At 49.0% G+C, this 18,895-nt stretch overlaps 1 protein-coding gene across 4 annotated transcripts in view; it reads left to right on the top strand.

Annotated features, from left to right (window-relative positions):
• Positions 1-5,496: 5,496 nt before the first annotated feature.
• The window catches only part of ST6GAL1 (ST6 beta-galactoside alpha-2,6-sialyltransferase 1), a 49,520-nt gene continuing 36,121 nt past the window's right edge, over positions 5,497-18,895 (top strand). The window contains exon 1 of one of the 4 annotated variants that reach the window (XM_069792013.1): positions 5,497-5,716. The gene's annotated coding sequence lies outside the window, so the exon portion shown is untranslated. Of the gene's footprint in view, positions 5,717-6,365; positions 6,539-6,912; positions 7,015-13,140; positions 13,277-18,895 lie in introns of those variants that run through there. The other 3 variants (XM_069792014.1, XM_069792011.1, XM_069792012.1) reach the window with 3 other exon arrangements.

The raw sequence follows: 18,895 nt of genomic DNA, 5'->3' as shown, positions 1-18,895 counted from the left end.
CAGGCTGTTGGCTGCCACGCAAGGAAGACGTCCTCCTCCTCCAGGACACTGATGGGGCTGCGGTACGCCTTGCCTCTGGGAAATGCCCTTTCTCCTTGTAACAGCTACCTGTGGGAAAACCTGATTACCTCCTGCTGGTAGGTCTATGGCCTGCAGGGTAGGTGGGACTGGACTTTCTTCCAGAATTATGATATTCCTTTAGATGTTTAAGAGGTAATTTAAAGATATTTCAGTTGCATTTTGAACTTAACCAGTCTACAGATTGGTTTTTGGAGAACAGCTGGTTCTGTAGCAATAGCAAGGAAGTTGTGTAACATGCATGATCCTTTTCTGCAGAAAAGGAGTTCCCTGTTTCCTTAGCTAGGAAGGCTAACTTACCCTTTTTTCTTTTTTTTTTACCATGATCAAGATAATAAGGGGGGGGGGGGGGGGTGTCATTCATGTAATCTGGTTCTGCTAAGCTTTAAAGTACATGAATTGCTTTCTTACCTAAATAACGCTCAATGCCATTTTCTTTGCCATTTTATACTTGCAAGGAGCTGAAGACATGAGCAGCATATGTAATCGTGTTAGGATGCAGATTGCAGAAATCCTTCTAGATGTTAATTGTTCAGACTTGAACCTTCTCTCTCATGTGAAGAAAACAAAGCAAATGCTACCTGCAGTTGGATAGTCACTATTTTTAGCTTGGCTGGAACATAACACCAAAGGGCGTGGTGTGATTTTTCTCATCTGTGCGTTGCTGTGCCTCATGAGCTGGCTTTTGAGCACCCTCCTCCTGTGCTGGTCTGGGAAGAGGTTGGAAGTGAGCAGGGCTGGGTTACCTGTGTCTGTGCATAGTCTGCTCCACCCCACTGCTGGGCCTACAGGATTGCTGGAAAATAATAATCACAGCCCAGTGAGATTATAAAACAGTATACATGGGATTGTGCTGTGCTCTTGGCATGGCATGGGGCCCCAGAGGCAGAGGACCGATGTGGTCAGTCACCCGCACCAAAACCACATCTGGGAAAACCCCAGCTCCCATGACCTGCCACACTGGGTTTTGCTCATACCATTTATTAGGGGCTGGATCTTGCAATAAATCCAGCACCCTGCCAGACCCTGGTAAAAGTCGGTGTCTGGACAGAGCGAAGAGTGAGTGTTGCCTTTAATACATTCCAGGTATTTAAATTGATACCTTTCCCCCACGCTTTGACTTTTCCTGCCGTGTACAGAGGCAAACCTGGACCGTGCCCTGCGGCAGGGTCAGCAGCAGGCAGCAGAGCAGAGGTGCATCCTCAATGAGCTACGTACCAGCTCAGGATCCAGCCCCCTCTCCCACCTCGGATGGATGAAAGGAAGATGCAAGTTCACAAGCTGCTGTACCAGCCTAACCTCTCTGCTTGGGCAGATAGAAATTGGAGAAGAAAATGTGGCCCATAGGCTGCTGGGCTTCACGCTAACCCATTCCTGGGCAGAATCCTGGCTCCAAGTGAGATTTTGCTTTCTTCCATGTGTGGCAACTCAGTGACACAGAATTCTCCAGAAAAAAAAACAGATCTGCCTTTTTTAGCTCAGGCTGTGTGTGGACTTGCATTTGTAATGTTGTCTGCAACTGCAATCTGAGACAACTGAACCTGCCTAATTGTTGCTGTGTGTATATGCTGCACGCGTGCCAGCGGGGATTATACATCCTCCCTTCTCGTTGCTGTTGCTGCCTGGGGTCTCCCATTTCTCTACCAGTTAAATGTGTCATATTTTCATTGAATAGCAACGTCCCGACACTAAGAAGAGATAAACACGATGCTGGCATAATGAATCATGGGCTCTGGTAGACTTGCTTAGCCCCAGGAGACCATCTGGAGCTGGCCAAGGGATGAAACATCGTGGCCTAACTCTTGGTTTTTTTAACTTTTGCCTGGAAAGTGCACCCACGGGAATTCAGAAAACAAGACTCATCCTGCCTGTGCAAGAATCCAGGACCCTGAACAGGCCAGGAGGAGGAACGCGCCCAGGAGGGCAAGGTGGCTGAGTGGCATCGCCCTCTGCCCTGCCCAGCACCCCTCTCTGAGGAGGGAGCTGGCTGCTGCCGCTGCCTGGGGAGCTCTGGCGAGGGACTGGCCAGGCACTGGTTCTCTGGAAAAAGCCTTGATCACTGCAGCGCATGGCAGGCTGAGCACGGGGCAGTACCAACACCCTCTGGTGAGAAGAACAAATGAAAGGGAGAATGCGGACAGAAGTGCACATGTACAATACCATGCAACCCTCTCCCTCTGCTCAGAGCAGGGTAGGCTTCAGGACAGACATCAGAGATAAAGCCTGACTGGAGAGGAACCAGATGTGAACAGCAAGAAGGACCAAGGAACTTGGAAAGATGACCTATGAGGGCAGACTGAGCAAACTGGCACTGCTAATCCAGAGAAAGGAAGACTGCGGGGACTAGTTAAGCCTTTAAGTATATAAACGACTATCAGAGAGTAAGGCAGTAAATTGTTGTCCCACTGGAGATAGGGGAAAAATTACAATAATAGAGATTTTTGAAAAGACATCAAGAGAAACTTTCCAACTGCAGGATAAATAAGCCCTTGAAGATACAGGTTGGGACATCTCCATCAATAGATACTTTTAAGACCAGGTTAGCCAAACCTTTGTCAGGAATGCAGCTTTGGGCAGCAAGGATGGACAACATGGATTTTTGGGGTCGTCTTAATTTCAATTTTTTTTTAGTTGGTTTCACTGTGCTGAAGCCAGAGGCTTCAGAAGAAATTTTCTGCCATTGCATGGGGTGAAGGCATTCACGCACATCCCAAGTGTGGTGGTCCTTCTGTGCAACTGGTCTGCCCAGCACGTGTGATTTGCCTGTGATGCCAGGAAAGCCAGGTTAGGCAATTGAGGAGGTGGCAACTTTTGTCACAAAGTTATTAAAGCTTTAATCAAAGAGTTAAGGAATTGAAGCTGTGAAAAAATATTTTTTTCATGTAAAAGCCACTCAAACCCACTTTATAGGCCTCTCAGGGAGTCTTTGAGGAAGATTCCTTTAAACAGCCCCGTAAAAGCATTATGTATTGTTCCTGTACTTCTAATATTAGCAGGCACAGAGCATAAATATTAATCATTTCATTGAGTAGCTGTGTGCTCGTCTGTAACATTTCCAGCAATGCACAGGTAAGTGAGCCCCCTCCCTGCTGAGACAGTCATGACTAGAAGTCCCATAAATATAGCCGTGGGGGCAAAGCTGTCAGCCAGCAACCTACCGACCTGCCTGCTTCTTTCCACTAAAGCCACCAAGGGCACTGGAAGCGGAACTCGATGGAGAATCAGTAACGCCGGGACACGCAGCAGCAGCTGCTGGTGCTGGAGGTGGTAGAAGAATCCCTGAGCTGGCCTGGGAGGTGGCTGGGACAGGAGCATGCTAGGGTGAAAGCCTTCTTTTTAAGTTGTTCCTCTTTTGAGGCTGCCCATCTCTTTAGAGTGACAAATGGAGAGGAGTAACCGTGACTCCCAGCGCATACCCTGTAACTGCTTGTTCTTCTGCAGTGCAGGAAAAAATGACTTGGACGAAGATGCTGACACCGGCTCTGTGCCCCAGAAAGAAGCACCGCCAGAAGGTAGGAGTCATGAGCCTGAAAAAGCCAGTACAGCTCAGCACATCCCTCTGGAATTTGGATGCTCTCCCTCACTCCCCCTGTGGTCTCCTCTGCTGCCTGCCCAGGGGCACGGCAAGGCAAGAGGGTGAGGTTCACCCCGCGGAGGCTCCTGGGCTCCAGCAAAGATTGCTTTCAGTTATCTGCAGATTTTGTAAGAGTTTCCAAAGGTAGGGGAAGGTTTCCCTCCACCATGGGTGGTCCCTCTTCAGACACCGTCATGGTCTGAAACCTCGGTATAGCGAGAAGGGAGGGATGTGCTTACAGTGCTTTGGGGATGTCTGTACCATCTGGGCAGGCAAACTTGTTCAGTTATTGCTTGCACCTTCCTGCAAGCAGCGCAGCATAAGGGGAACCTGAGATGGAGCCGAGGACCTGTGAGAAGGGCACTTCTGCAAGAGGGGAGTGGGTCGAGGGAGAGGCAGAAAGTGAGCCCGTGTGTTACTGACCTGGGGGCCCCAAGGGAGAAGAGGGCAGGAGGCTTTTGTCCAGCTCCTTACACTGACAGCAGGTAGCTACCTCCACGCAGTCCAAGTGCAAAAGGACTGGGAAGATGCTCAGTGAAGGATCTCAGCCTAGGCTAAGACCTTTCTGAGCAAGCGTGCACATAAACATAACACAATTAGTGGTAAATGTGAGCTGGCCAGCTGCCCATCTCACTTATGTCCCTACTGGAAAGAGCCGCGGGAACTCATCTGCCTTCAGGTTCAGCGTATATGTAAGGTTTAACCAGCTTTTAAATGCTGGGAGGTGCCCTAAACCATTTTGCCTATGCAGGAAAGTGTCTGCCTGCTGTGAAACCCTAGCTCCAGTGCTCATGCTCCAACAACAGCGCTCTCGGCCAAGGGTCCTGAAGAGCACTGTTGTGGTTTAACCCCAGCTGGCAACTAGGCACCACGCAGCCACTCACTCACTCCCCCCCCCCCAGTGGGATGGGGGAGAGAATCGAAAAAAAGTAAAACTTGTGGGTTGAGATAAAGACACTTTAATAGGACAGAAAGGAAGATAATAATAATGATGATAATAATAATAATAATAGTAATAAAATGGCAATAATAATACAAGAATCGGAATATACAAAACAAGTGATGCACAATGCAATTGCTCACCACTTGCTGACTGATGCCTAGTTAGTTCCCGAGCAGCGATCTGCCCCTCCCAGCCAACTCCCCCCAGTTTATATACCGGGCATGACATCACATGGTATGGAATATCCCCTTGGCCAGTTTGGGTCAGCTGTCCTGGCTGTGTCCCCTCCCAACTTCTTGTGCCCTTCCAGCCTTCTTGTTGGTTGGGCATGAGAAGCTGAAAAATCCTTGACTTGTTGCTAAGTCGTGTTTATACTAACTGAAAACATCAGTCTGTTATCAACATTCTTCTCTTACTAAATCCAAAACGTAACACTATACCAGCTACTAGGAAGAAAATTAACTCTATCGCAGCCAAAAGCAGGACAGGCACAGGGTGCTCTATGGAAACCCAGCCAGGATCTGAGCCCCATGCCCCAGCCTTGCCCAGGCAAGCAGGCTCTGCTTCCCTGATGCTCCCGAGCAGTGCATCAACCTGCTTGCAGGAGGCGCCCTATCCAGCCCCTCTGCAGCCAGGGAGAGGCACCAGCACTTGGCTGCATCGCACACGAAAGCCATGTCTCCCCCTTCAATTCTCCCCCAGGCGCCTGGCTCAGACTGGTACCAGCCTTAATGGGAGCACCTGGGGAGAGCACAGCGTTGCAATGTGAACCTGCATTCTGCAATAGCGCTGCGGGTTAATTCTTTTCTGGGGGTTTATTTCAATTTTCTGGCGGTTTATTTCAAAGTACTTCATGTGTCTTTGCAGATGTTTCATCTTTGATGTCAGAGAGCCCTTGGGAAGACCTTACTCCTGTGGGAGTGGAGGGGTCCACATGCAGGGAACATCAGCTGCTGCCAAGGTGGGAGTGATGCAGAGTGAGATGCCAAATTTGGACACAAACTTGTAGGATGCGACCCCAGACCAGAAGCTGACTCCTTTCAAGGTCGAAAACCATGGATACACCCCAGAAACGGTTTGCTTGCTCTTTCCAGTTGAGCAGTGGAAGCGCAGCAGCCAGGGTAGGTACAGTGTACCGTGTCCTGCAGCCCCGATTGCCCCCCAATAGGGAATGGTGCCGATTTAAGCAGGACCCTTGTTTTGGCTTGTGTGGTCAGGGTCTCTCTTTTCCAGACTTCAAGCTTTTATGATAACGCTAATCATGTTAGCTTGCCTGGAACCTAATTAGTACGTAACTTGGCAAAATGTATTTGCACGCACTGATCCCTGCTCGTGCTTGCGTGTTTGACAAAGAAATAGAAAAGGCTGGAAGAGGTTAAAAGCCTGAAACTAGTTTAAGCCGGAAAGTAGCGTGAGCCCCATTTTCGGTGCTGTGGGCAGCCCTCAGGCAGGTGTCCTGCACCACCAGCACGCACGGGTGCTGGGGCTGGGCCCGACGGAGCCGTGGGCCGGATGGCTTTCCCGGGGGTGGCAGTGAAATACGGTGCTGGGGGAAACTGCCTGCGCCTTGCTAATGAAGTATTGATACATCTGCATCGTATATTCAGAAGAAGGCTGTAGTGATTGAGATAGATGGCAGTTTGCTGGAGCCAGTCTCGGTGTTTATAATAGGGGTACAATCGCTGTTTGTGTGTTTCCAGAAAAAACCTCCCCGAAGGCAGGCGGGCAGGGAAGGGCTGTGTGTGCTCCCGCCCAAGGGTTTCTGCAGGGGGATGGGGAAACTTTCTCCCAGGCAAGTACGACAACCGAGCAAGACCCTCTCCCCTGGCACGCTCCTCTGTCAGAACAGTGTCACCGATCACAACGGTAGCACCGGTCGCGCTGCAGCCTCGTTAACGGCTTCCCGGGGCAAGGACGCCTCCGTTACAGCGGGGGATGGGGAGGTAGGTGCGGGCGAGGAGGCACCCCGCGGGAAGGCTCGGGGGCTGCTGGTCACGGGCAGCCGTTGCTCTCCTCCGCAGCTCTGCCATGGCGGGAGGATGAGGAGGAGGATGCTGCGGCGCCGCTGCCCTGCTCTGAATGCCTGGCTCTTTCCAGGAAAGCAGCCGCCCTGAGCTTCTGACCGGTGCCAGCCCCCCCGGTACCGTTCACCGCCTAACACCCCTCACCTCGCTCCTTTCGCGGGGCGGCGGCTGCGGGCAGCGCCCGCCGGGGGGCGGCGGGGGCGCGGGGGGCGCTTGCCCCGGCCCCGCCAGAGGAAGCCGGGCTGGCGGCGCCTCCCCCCCCGTGGCGGCCGCGGCCCCGGCCCCCCCCGCCTCGCCTCGCCTCGCCTCGGCGCAGCGACGCGCCGCGCGGGGGAGCGAGGCTTAAATGCCTCGGTCGCGGCGGCAACAAAGGCGGGCGGCGGTGCTGGACGGCGGTGAGTGACGGAGCGGGAGGCGGCAGCGGAGCCGGGGCCGGGGCGCAGGTGCCGCGGGAGGGCGGGAAGGGCCGCGCCGCCCCCAGCCCGGCCCCGCGGCCGCTCGGGGGTCTTGGCGCGGCCGGGACGGGGGCGGCTCCGGCGCGGGGGGGAGACCTGCCAGCGGCGGGCGGTCTCGAGTGAGCGGCGCGGGGCGCTGCCTTGATTGACAAGTGCCAGTTCAGCTGCGGCGTAACTTTATTAATTTCTCGTATGATTATTTTTATTTTTTATCCGTATAATCCCATAAAGATAAACTCTTAAGCGGTAGCTGTTCATGGCTGTGACTGCCCGGGCTTGCTTGTCTCCCCTGCCTCGGCCGGACACCGCCCCCGCGCCCCGGCCGCTGCCCGGGCTGCTCTCCCGGGGCAGGGGCGGGAAGCGGCGGGGCCTCGGCCCCGACCCCGGTCCCGGTCCCGGCGCCGCTCGGCGGGGCTTCGCCGGCAGAAAACCCGGTCGATCCTGGCCGCGGAGCCTGCCCCGTGCCGGCACCGAGGGAGGTCGAGCGGGGGCATCCGTGGCAGATAATGCCAACGAAGAACGTCCCCTGTGCCTCCAGCGCCTTCCTCTCTTCGTATTTGTGCTTACTCTCGTCTGAACCTAACTGATCCTTGCTGGCGCGGGTCCGTCCGCACGGACCGACGAGTTGTGGCAAGGGGTATACGCTGCGAGTAATTTTAGAAGTAGCTAGATTCGGTTTTAATAGCTCAGAGCAGGTCAGACTGCAGAGAGGAAGAATAATGTTTAACATGTTTTCTGTGTTGCCATGCACTCGTATTTTCTTTCGGGGCAAATCTCAGTTGCTGTATTTACGAGCCCCCCGCAAATCGGGGCGGTGGAAGGGGACCCAGGGAGTTGAAGGAATGGAAACTGCTGCCGCTTGATGATGTTTCCATAACTGCATGCTGCAACTGGATCTAATCACTGACAGCGTCAAAACAAAAATAATCTGAGAGGGAAAAGGTGCCGTTGTGGGGCAGCTGGGTGTAGCAGGAAATTTTGTTGGCTGTGAGGGAGTGAGAAACCAGAGCTGCCTGTTAATGTATGAGGAATGAATCTAACTTGCAATGTACAACTCCTTCCTTAGCAGCATGCTCACTGGACTGCACTTGCCTAAAAGGTTGGTAGCTAATCTAACGGGATTTTATAACCCTGCTTACACAAAGGATTGCAGAATGATTTTCCTGAGCTGGGATAACCTTAAATGTGTGGGAGCACCGTGATGCACGCCTGCGCCATCCTCCTGCTCTCGGAAGGGAGTCAGTGGAAGGAGACCCCAGCAGCATGGGACAGGCTTATCTAAAGTGTGTTACCGAGTGGGAAGAAGGCAGCTTTCTGTCCCCAGCTTTTGCTGCAGAACCTGGTTATCTCCCTTAGTTGCGCATCTTGGAGAGCTGTCCTCATCTGCTGGGGTCCAGGACAAGCTAAGGTAACAAGTACACATGCACTTCATAACCGTGCCCTTTTGCCTGGGTCACAGTGTCAAGGAAGGTTTGAGTGAAGCTTTGAGTAACTGAGGAGTTCATATAGTCTTGAGTGATGCTGAATGTTCCCTGGGAGGAATAATATTCCCAGGAAAAATCTTCCCCAGAAGGCCCCTGGGACAGAGGCCAAGAGCATCTAATGAGGCAAACCTTTCCTATTAGCTGCAGCTTTTGCTGTTGGAGGGTGAGGGCTTTGTGGGGGCTGGAGTCAGCAGGCACAGGGACCTCCGAGGGCAGGCTGCCTTTTTCCAGGTCTCCTCTGCTTTGGGCAGCCCATCTCCTTGCCTCAGCATAAGCCACTGCTTTGGAGGTGATGCAAGTGCTGATTCTAGACAAATCATCCATTTTCTTCTGGCATAGCCAGAAAAAAAAACGATTTCAAAATCGGTTTGCTGCTGCTGGAGGTGATGGTGCTGCAGAGACGAGCAGCTCCGTGGTGCCGAGGTGTGTGTGCTTGGGGAGCTCTGGCGCAGCCGCCGTGGGTGTTGGGGACAGGACAGCCTCGTGGGGCTGCATCTTGGCTCCAGATAAATCTATCCACTGGCTTTCTTTCCTTAGTTTTATGGTCGCTTCCCTTAGGTGGGCAAAATACTGTGGAAGGAGCTCTGTTTTGGGCTGCGTTTGTACGCAGCAGCGGTGACTTAGTGTGGGCTTTGTGGGTATATCGTGGGGTCCTCTGCCTAAACGTGTGCCTCTAGCAAAAGCAGTGACTGGCCTGAAACGGAGATCGACGTCCTGTGCAGTGAGCTGCCACGTTATCAGTGGTGCTGCAGTGCTCAGCTGGGCGTGTATGCATCTCTTGCTGACAGCCAATGTGAGGTTAAATTTCAGAAAACAGGAGGAGTACATGATCGTCTCTACGCAATTCCTGCGCAAACAAACGTTTGTTGATGAGGCTTTGATAAGCAGGCTGCTTGCTCTGGTGGCTACTGTTCGCAAATATTCTGTAACCTGGTTAAAACCAAACTGCAGAAATGAAGGTGCATCGTCGTTCACCAAGACCTAGTTTTCTAGGGACAAAATAGGCAAGTACTTAAATCTTGATTTGAAGCAATTGCTGGCAGATGCCTGTGTCACAGAAGCTGGAAATGCATGGGTGGAATGAGAGGTGCCACTATGAGATGGCCAGGGGTGGTCTAATGAATGGCAAAGCAGACGCAGCCAGTAATGTTTCTTATCTTTAACTCTGTCCTTGAGACCATGGTGCAAGAGGAACTCGGCTGCAGAAGCAGATTACTGTATATTCAGAGGCTTATTTCCCTGCCTGCCTCTGTCAGAGCATAGGTGACCCACTGAAGGGCAGCTCTTTGCCGAAGATAGTGTGTGCATGATGCTGCCCACGCCGGCATCTTAACCACAGACACTAGGGAAGCACATGTCTCTCCTTGCTTCTGCGTTGCTCCAGGCTGGAGGAAGCGGACGATGATAACGGGTGCTGGCCGAAATCCACATCAGGTTGTCCTGCCCTTTGCTCTCAGGCTGGCTGGCAGGGAGGAAATGTTAGAACTCAAATTCTTCCACCTCCTGTGCTTCTCCTGACCTGCTTGATCTGTTGCGTTGGCAGCTTTTGAAAGGGCAGAAACGATGCAGCAGAGTCGTGGTCCTCCTCCCTTTCCACAGGAGAGGCTCAGTGGCACGTGCAGCCCTTGGTGAAAATGTCATTTTCCTGTTCTCAACTCGACATTCATAAAGATCATGATAAAAGATCTGACAAAATCATTTTGATGATCTTTTATGAAATGCATGGATGTTTTCCATAGCCCTCAGATTTTGCTAGAGTGATCTAAATCACAATTCTGCACAGGATTAGCAATCAAAGAGCATTATGAATCAATCTGATACTTTGTCTTAACCATAGCCCTTCTTACACTGCTGACCTACATATTACAGCTTTTGCTGTAACTGCTTCACTGACGAAGGGCTTTGTTTTTGACTGTAAAGTGGCCCAACTGCTGGAGATCTTTGTGTTTGGAGAACATGTTCCTTGAGATTACGTACAGATTGACTAAAATTCTGGTGACTTCAGATGTGCTTGAAGTCTGTGCTGCTTGACTGGTAACTTGTCTATGAAGTGTGAAATATAAGTGGTTCCTTTGAATGGACTTTTAATTATAATTGTGCTGATTAAAAAAACTAGAAGATGAAACGAGATGCTTTCAGTATAAAGTGCTCCTAGGTGCCTAGCCAGCAGGAATCATTGTTAGCAGATGCTCTCATCACTTCTGTGATTAAAAACCTTGGAAAACTTACATATTTGAGCCACTTGTTTTTAGATAAAAGTCAAGGTCTGTTGCCTTTCTGAAACGTGCACTGCAGTTCAGCCTTTAGCGAATTGTGAACCCAAAGCTTCCTCCGTAAAACCTCTCCCTAAGGTTTGCTGATCGTACTGATGCGAATGCACATCTGCTTATTCCACTCGCAGGCAAGTTTTCCTTCTGATTCCTGGAGTAATGAGGTGAACGATGATAAAAAGGAGGGTCCAGAACTGGGTCTGCAAACAAGTGACTTAGCTGTTTTAAGGCAGCACTTAAGCCCATTCCTACCCGTTGTTATGATTTCAGCTCTGCAAGATAAATCCCTTAGTTTGCAGGACACTGGGAAGCAACAAGAAGTGCATGTACTAAGTGTACGTGTGCTTCCCAACGTGTAGGCGTAGACTGCACATGTGCTTCTTGGTGTGTTCACTGGTGCCAGGGTTGGTAAAGGTCCTTTCAAGTGGAGTGTGTGTATGGCAGCGTGTTCATCTGCAGATCTTGGGTAGGAAATCTAAGTTGGTCCCATGAGCTGCTAGGAGCTCATCTGCGAAACTACTAACAGGGCTGCATGGCTGAGCACCTCTGTGCAATGTAGGAGGTCTGTCCTCTAGTTTTTTGTCTCAGCAGGTCCCAAGTCATGCCTTTGCTTAGCTCGGGTTTGTTGGTCCCTCAGGAGCATTTGGAAGCTGCCTGCTGAGCTTCTGCCTTGGGTGCTTGGCTTGGTGTGCCTCTGAACTTATAGCTCTGCCAGCAAGTCATCTGATGATTTTAAATATTTGCTCATGATCTGTTGCTCACAAGTTACCACAACCTCTGTTCACAAACAAAGGTTGCGCAGAAAGCTGCAACACAGTATCTTGCTTATTCTTCTTCTAATAGCTCAAAAAAGGTCAGTTTGTGAGATCTTTATTTAAAAAAGAAACATTGCCCAGAACATCCCCCCTTTTACCAACAGGATGCTGAAGGACAGGGAGGCCTCCGCTTTTTTGCATTTACTCCTGTGCCCCAGATGCCTTTGCCTGGGAATGGTACGTCTGTACAGGCAGAAGAAGAGAGCACTTTGCCAGACTGCTGACATTTCTATGTGCTCCTGATGGGTGTTTCCTCTGGGAACTGGCAGCTACTGAAAATTAACTGAGTGAAGCCACTTGCTGGTACGTACGTACACCTGTGCTGCTGGAGGAAGCGGAGAACCTAAACACATCTAGCACAGGGTACCAGTCTGTCTGTCTGTACGTTGCATACTGATCTTTGTTCAGCAGCTCCCGTGGTACTGGCAGGCGTGTTGTTCACAGAGCCTGGGCTCATGCCTGGGATTCCTGGGGGTGAGAGAAACTGGAAACAAGCTGGTGCTCCCTTCATAAATATTGCATCCATTCCCACTTACGATAGATGGAGCAGTTTGCATTTTCAACTGTAAAATTTTGCAGCAAAATAGAAGTTGTTGACAGCAGTGATTAATGTTTTTAATATGCATTATGGCTTGCCCTTTGTATCTTTGTAATACAGCATTTGCTGTTTAGAAAATCAAAGGGGTTCAAATCAGCCTGGCTGCGTTCACTGGATTTTCTGCAAATACCCTGCGCGTGCCAGCAGAGACCCTAGTCTGTGGGAAGAGTGTGTTGACACCCAATGGGATGGGATGACAATAGGAATTGCTGTGACAATCTTGCAGCAATGATAGCTACTTTCTAAAATGGATCTCCTGGGTACTAAAAGAGATCTGTGGTCATGGTTTCCCCCTGCAGATGACTCATATCAAGGAGCTGCTTTTTATCTTGAAATAACATTTAACTCACAATACCAGAGAAATGAGTTTTTTGTTTCTTCTAAATTTGTTTGTAGGACAGAATCCTCAGGAAACGCTGCAAGCGGAGGGGTAGTGTAGAGCTCCCTGTGCCTTCTGAACAGAGCAGCTCGGGCACAGAGCGTCTTGAAAGCAATTAGTTTGTATTTTAAATAAATAAATAAAAATTTTCTCTGCACAGAGCAGATACCTTCATGCCATGAGTTGCATTGCCTAGCAAGACTGAAAACTTGAGTGTGATCCTTTGTTAGCTAAGTTGGGATGTTATGTTTATTTATTTGGTTGGGTTTTGTTTTTTTTCTCCTTTGCCCAAGGTATAGTTCTGCATAACTTAAAGATTTTACTTCGATCCAGGGATGGATAATCACTGTTATTTCTTGCTTATCCCTATGACTCGGCTGTAGTCCTGCCATTCTTTGTGCTTGCAAGGGGCCTTAAGGAAATAAGAGGTTTGGATGTACAAGATTATAATTGTTGGGATCAAACTATATATAGTTTTGTTTACATTTTTTTTATATATTTATATTGATATTCCACACAGCTCTTATTTCTCCAGCAGAGATTCAGTGTAAAGAATTGTTGGGGAGTCGGGCACTTTGTAAGTGAGGTCCATTAGCAGAAACGGAGCAGAGGTGGAAACGTCGTGTTTTGGCTCCTCTTGTGCTGATTTTTCATGGGTGGGTCTGACTGAAATACTGTATGTGTTTTATGAGAGTCTGGAAGGTGCTGGATGGATTTTGCTCTCATCCAGATAACTGTGTCGCTGAATTTGAAGTTTGTTTCCTATTAACAGCGGTTCTTGCAATCTTGAAGTTCCACTTTTCACAAATGCTTGTGTCCATGAAAGAGCAGAGCTTTCCTGGGAAGATCATAAAAGAGCGACCGGTTGTGCCTTAACAGATTCCTTCCAGAGCTTGATAGCATGTATTTGATGGAGTCTGTAACTCTGCTTAGGAAGCTGCCTTGCACCTTTCTGAATGAAACACATAATAGAGGGGAACCTCTGCTCCAGTAAGTGACATGCTGTGAGTTACCTCCAACAAAGACTGCAGTGGCAGGTTTTAGTGGAACAGAGATGGGATTCAGGCTGAAGGAATCAGGAGCACAGATGAAGGAAATAGTCCCAAGGATGTATTTTAGTATTGGCGGCAGGGCGATTCCCAAAGGCAAAAATGGGATTGATAGAAATAGATGTTGCTTGTGCCTGTAACATGAAAGGGTATTTTGAGAGATGCGAGAGTGCCCAGCTGGAAAAGAAGGAAGAGCGATGCTGGAAGGACACTTAAATTCAAGAATGATCTGTGTGATGGGTTAGTCAGGCTTTCTGCTCATGATACAAAGTGGGGACTGAGGGATCGTTGACATTTTCAGGCTCTTCAAATTTCATTTAACTTGTGTTTAAGAACAGCTGTCTGGAATCTGGCAAAATGAGAGCTCACCTATGGATTGAGGAGTCTGAAAAGGTGGTGGAGACTTGGCGTTGAGCGGTGGCTCCATGTGTTGTGTCCATGGACCGCTGCTGTGCTGACTATGCCGAACCATCGGCAAGGCTGCCTGCTTTTAACAGAGGGATCTGAAAAGTGCAGAGAGGTGGGGGAGCTGCATGGAAGGAATCTCATTTTCTTTAGATTTATCTGCTGGTTTTCACAGCAGTCACTACTTGCTGTCTTCTATTTTATTCTTTTATAACGTAGCATGGGTGTGGACAGGGAATATTTTAGGTCCTGTGGATGCAGCTCACCAATTTCAAATGTGGTTAGAAGTGCATTTTTAAAAATCAAGGGGAACTCCTTCAAGTCTGCACCTGGGGTAAAAATCAAGTTAATTTTCAAGTGTGGCATAGCTCCCTTCTGCCTTTCTGCTCTCAATTTTGTAAACGTCACTTTGCAAAACACCCAACTCTTTCAGATGGACAACAGTGATGCATTTCAGTGAACTACGTGTTCTAAGGTTACGTTTTCCTCGTTATTAGGGGAGTGCAACTGGATAAATATTTTATTAGATATTAATTGATTGTTTAATTAGATGGATAGATGATCATATACTTGCAATCCAAGGAGAAAAATTCAGAAAGTTTAATTAAGGATTGGTTGTAAAATTTGATGTCAGAAATGGTGTCAAGTTTCAGTGTGGACACTCTTAATTAAATGTAGTTTACTTCATGCTGGCAGTGAATGGAAATGAAGGAAATTTGGGCTTGCCGTAGCTACAGATGTGAGGGTGTACCAAGGTCATTAATGCATATTAACTTATACTTTTAAAATTCATACCTGCCATTAATTTGGCTTGATTTTTCCCATCTGTCTCCATGCAGACAACACTCTGGAAGCCTGACTTTTTTTGAAGTATTGCAGAAATGCCTTTTTCCCCCCACTATTCCTTCGCAACCTCCGAGCTGAGGTTTTTCGCTGGGTGAGGACAGCAAGTAAAACCCTGCAGGTAATATTTCAAATGCTTAATTTTGTGCTTAAGCATCATCTCAATGGTGCCAGCGTTTCACATCTGTGAAGCGTTCTCAGGCATGAATGTCACGTCCCGCCACGCATGCACCGAAGCAGGTCGGCACGGTAGTGGGTTGGCTGCCTCTGAGGTTGCAGGAGCAGGGGCAGGAAAGGGCTGGCTCTATCACAGCTGCTTCTGCTCATGGCTCAGCTCCACAGTTGGCAGGGTTTTAAGCGGAGTCTTAGACGGCCCATCAGGCAGTACTCAGCCTTCTCAGCACCTCAGCGGTGGTCTGATCGGCGGCTGAGTGGATAAAACCAATCACTGCTGTCAGGAGGTCTCGGGTCTTTCTTTGCAGCTTCCACCATGTGGATCTCCCGTGGTTGCCGTAACTCTCTGATCTGGAAGAAAACAAACCTGGGGTGTGATTAATCACTACACAGGGCTCCCAGCCAGTGGAGGGAGCAGCTGCAAGCGCGTTGCCAGCCCCCCGTGTCCCCTAAGCGTGCAGCCCCAACACGTGCTGTTCTTGGCCAGTTGCCACAATGACTTTTGGAGAGCCTGGCCCACCCTTTCTGCCCTAAGCTCACCTGCCAGGATTTCAGTAACCATAGGCTGTGCTGGTGGTGGGGTTTTCGTGGCTAGCTTTTTCTATCACTGGCTGCTTTTCTAAAGTATTAGAAACACTCAGGCTGGGCAAGAAGGTAATCATGTCCTCCTTCTCCCCATCTGAGATTGCCCCACAGGCTATTGCGCGTTTTAATGCTGTGTGTTGCAATCTTGCTATTGTTATAAAGTGTTTCTTAGATCAGCAGCCTAAAGAACACCTTGCAGGCATGCCCAGAACACCTGATCTGCACACCTTTTCCCTTGCCCAAATGCCTGGCTAACGATACACTCCAAGAAACCACCTCCCCTTGCCGGTGTTGCTCCTTCTAGCCCCTCTCAGCTCCTGCCAGGTAATAGCAGGGATTGTTCCTAAGGAGCCGTCTCTTAGAGGGCTTTGGTTCTCTCTAGTCCTTGGGCATCTTTGACTCCCCCCCCCCCCCCCCCGCTTTGCTTGCATTCTTTTAGGTTTCATGAAAACAAACTCTAGAATTGAAAAAAAAACAAAAACCCACCACAAAAAAAACCAAAGAAAAAACCCCCAACAAACCCCTCCAAATGTCCAGATACATCCTGCCTCTCTTCTCTGTAGTTAATATTTCTTATTTTTCTCCGAACTGAATTTAGCTGCTGGTGTTATCAGTAGTTCTAATGAAATTTTTTATAGCTGGTTACCAGGAGACCATTAGCTGTATGTTTGTGTCAAAAAGTAGGTGTACGGGTTCAGAGCAGATGAGCTGCAAAAACTACCCCCTTAAAAAAAGCCTTGGGAGAAGCTACTTTGGTGTTGGTCACTGAAAACAAGCAGTTCTTCAGCTCTGGTTTGGGGAGGGGGATCGAGGAAGTTGAGTTTTTCTCAAGCAAGTTGGGTTTGAAATGGAAATGTTGCTCACGCTTGCAGTACCTTGTCTGGGGAAAGCGGTGAGAAACTTTTGCGAAGCTGGTAGGTGTGGAAAAAGGATCCTGCTGGGATATTGCCTGGGTGAGGCTGCTGCTGGGTGAGAGAGATTGGATTAGCCATAATTTGCACAGGTAACCTTTATTCATGGCCATGGTGTAGCTCCTGCTTGAACCATGGCTGTTGTGTGGGTTGGCTGTGTTTCTGTTACTGCACTGTGTCCTGGTGAAGCGTGGGAAACAGGAGGCCCTGCCTGAACTTGCTAGGCAAGTTTCTAGCTCTGTTCACGGGAAGGCAGTGTGATAGTGGGGGATTTCTTCGCTAGCATATCCTGATAAAGTCACAACTCAGGTGTGTGTTTCCCCAGGCGTATGGCCAAGATAGCAATCAGTAACTGGATTTCCAGTTGCTGCCCTTGAGGGCTGTAACACTGTTCTGGGTAGCAGAGGTTAAGGTCTAGCAGTGGTGATCGCATGATCCCCAAATCCCTGCCGAAGGCACCACGTGAGTGCCTTTACCGCTCTCTGCTTTCTTGGCTGCTGAGCCTCTCTTCTGCAGAAAGGATGCTGTTTGGGTTTCTGTGTCTTCTGCGGTGCCGTTGAATTTCTCCAGTGTTTGCAAAGACCTGTTGCTCTGAGATGATGATCGTTCTTTTGCCGAAGCACAAGCTGCCCAGCATATGTGTGTAACTGGAATTAATTGCAGCGATCTGCAGTAGCCCTAGGCTTGTCCTAGAATTTGCTTAAATAAAGGGGAATGGGTCTTTAATGAAAGTGGAAGGACTTTTGTATTTCCCCTGTGTCCTGGTTTCAGCTGGGATAGAGTTAACTGTCTTCCTAGTAGCTGGTACAGTGCTACTGCTACTGGAAACTGCTGCCTTCTGCTTCTTCAGCTTCAGCAGTGGTTGGTGTCTGAAGTCTTTCTCCTGCAGTATTGTGAAGCAGGAGTAAGGGTCAACGATAGCTTCTTGATGGCATCAAAACCAAGCAAAGCTATGTCCCCTGAAAATGAATGCAATTCATGGAATTCCTGTAGCTCAGACTTATGTTCATGTCTTTGATTTTATTTTCTATTATAATTTATTTATAAGAAGGTTCTATTTTGTAGCAGAGGTGGTATACTAGAAGCATCAGCCATGTCAAAAAATTATGTATAAATGCAACAGTTTACGTTGTAGTAATGGCAGGTTCATCAAGTATTCCTGTGTCCTTGTAGAATTGTTCAGCTGTCAATCTGGGTCTCAGTAGCAGGACAAAAGGGTTGCAAAGCCAGGCTCTCAGAAGGCAGGATAGCATTTAAGTTACTTACACAGCCCAAATTTGACTTGGGTGTGTGCTACAGGTTCTGACTACATGGTTTCACAGCTGCTTCTTGGCTTGATGCTGCCTTGCTCAGTGTGCAAAACGGATGTGTATTTGTGGTTCTTCTTTTTTTTTTTTTTTTTTTTTTTCCCTCCTCTGAGGCTGTGCTTTACTTGTTGTGCAGTTAAACCCTGCCCCAAGGACAGAAATGTAAGTTCTCCAGTATGCTTCTCTGTGGGGCTCCTCATAAATGTCTGAGCATCTGCAGTTTGCAGTGTGTTTGTTGGAAAGCATCTCTGCGTAGATGAGGCACACACAAGGTACCCAGCCAGTTCTGGGTGCTCTTCTGGGAGATTGCTAGGACTTCACTCCTCTTAATAATTTCTGATGTCCGTGAAATGCAGTTCTGATGCTGACAACTCAGCCCATGGGTCTGACCTTCTGCAAGGGTCTGGCAATAAGGGACGTGAAAATTTTATTTTAAGATGTTTATTTGGTTTCATAGCAGTTCTAACAGAAGCAAGGCAGGAATCACTTCTCTCTGGCAGCTGATTTGCCTCTCTCATGGCACTTTATCTGGCCTTTGTGCCTTACTACACCTTTTTTTTTTTTTTTTTTTTTACTTATTTGGTGGAAAAAACCCCAAACAGGTAGAACCTTGCTTCAGCACGTGCTTCTGCTGGGTGAAGGAGGTATGCTGTGACAAAACGAGGTGCAGGATTATAATGTCTTTTTTGATGTGTGGGGAGAGGAGAGGGCTGTTATGCCAGGGGCTGGGCTCCTACGTCCACTGCACAGACTTCTGCCACTTGAGTGATCAGCAGGCAGTCGTAATGAAACATTGTCTTCTCTATGGACCATCGGTGGGGAGGATTGGTTTTGTGGAGAGGACTTGTTGGCTGGTTGGCACTAGTGACCTGGGGAGCTGTGGGCTCTGTCAGTGGCCCGAGAGGCAGGTAATTGCTCCAGCCATTGCCTCTTCTCAAGCTTGTTCCCAGCCCACCTCCAGGTCCTTGCCTTAGCTGTGTTCATGGACCAGCCCTGGCCTG

Source organism: Haliaeetus albicilla, chromosome 9 (assembly GCF_947461875.1).
Source record: "Haliaeetus albicilla chromosome 9, bHalAlb1.1, whole genome shotgun sequence".
NCBI classification, from domain to species: domain Eukaryota; kingdom Metazoa; phylum Chordata; class Aves; order Accipitriformes; family Accipitridae; genus Haliaeetus; species Haliaeetus albicilla.
This window is presented reverse-complemented; position numbering and strand designations above follow the sequence as displayed.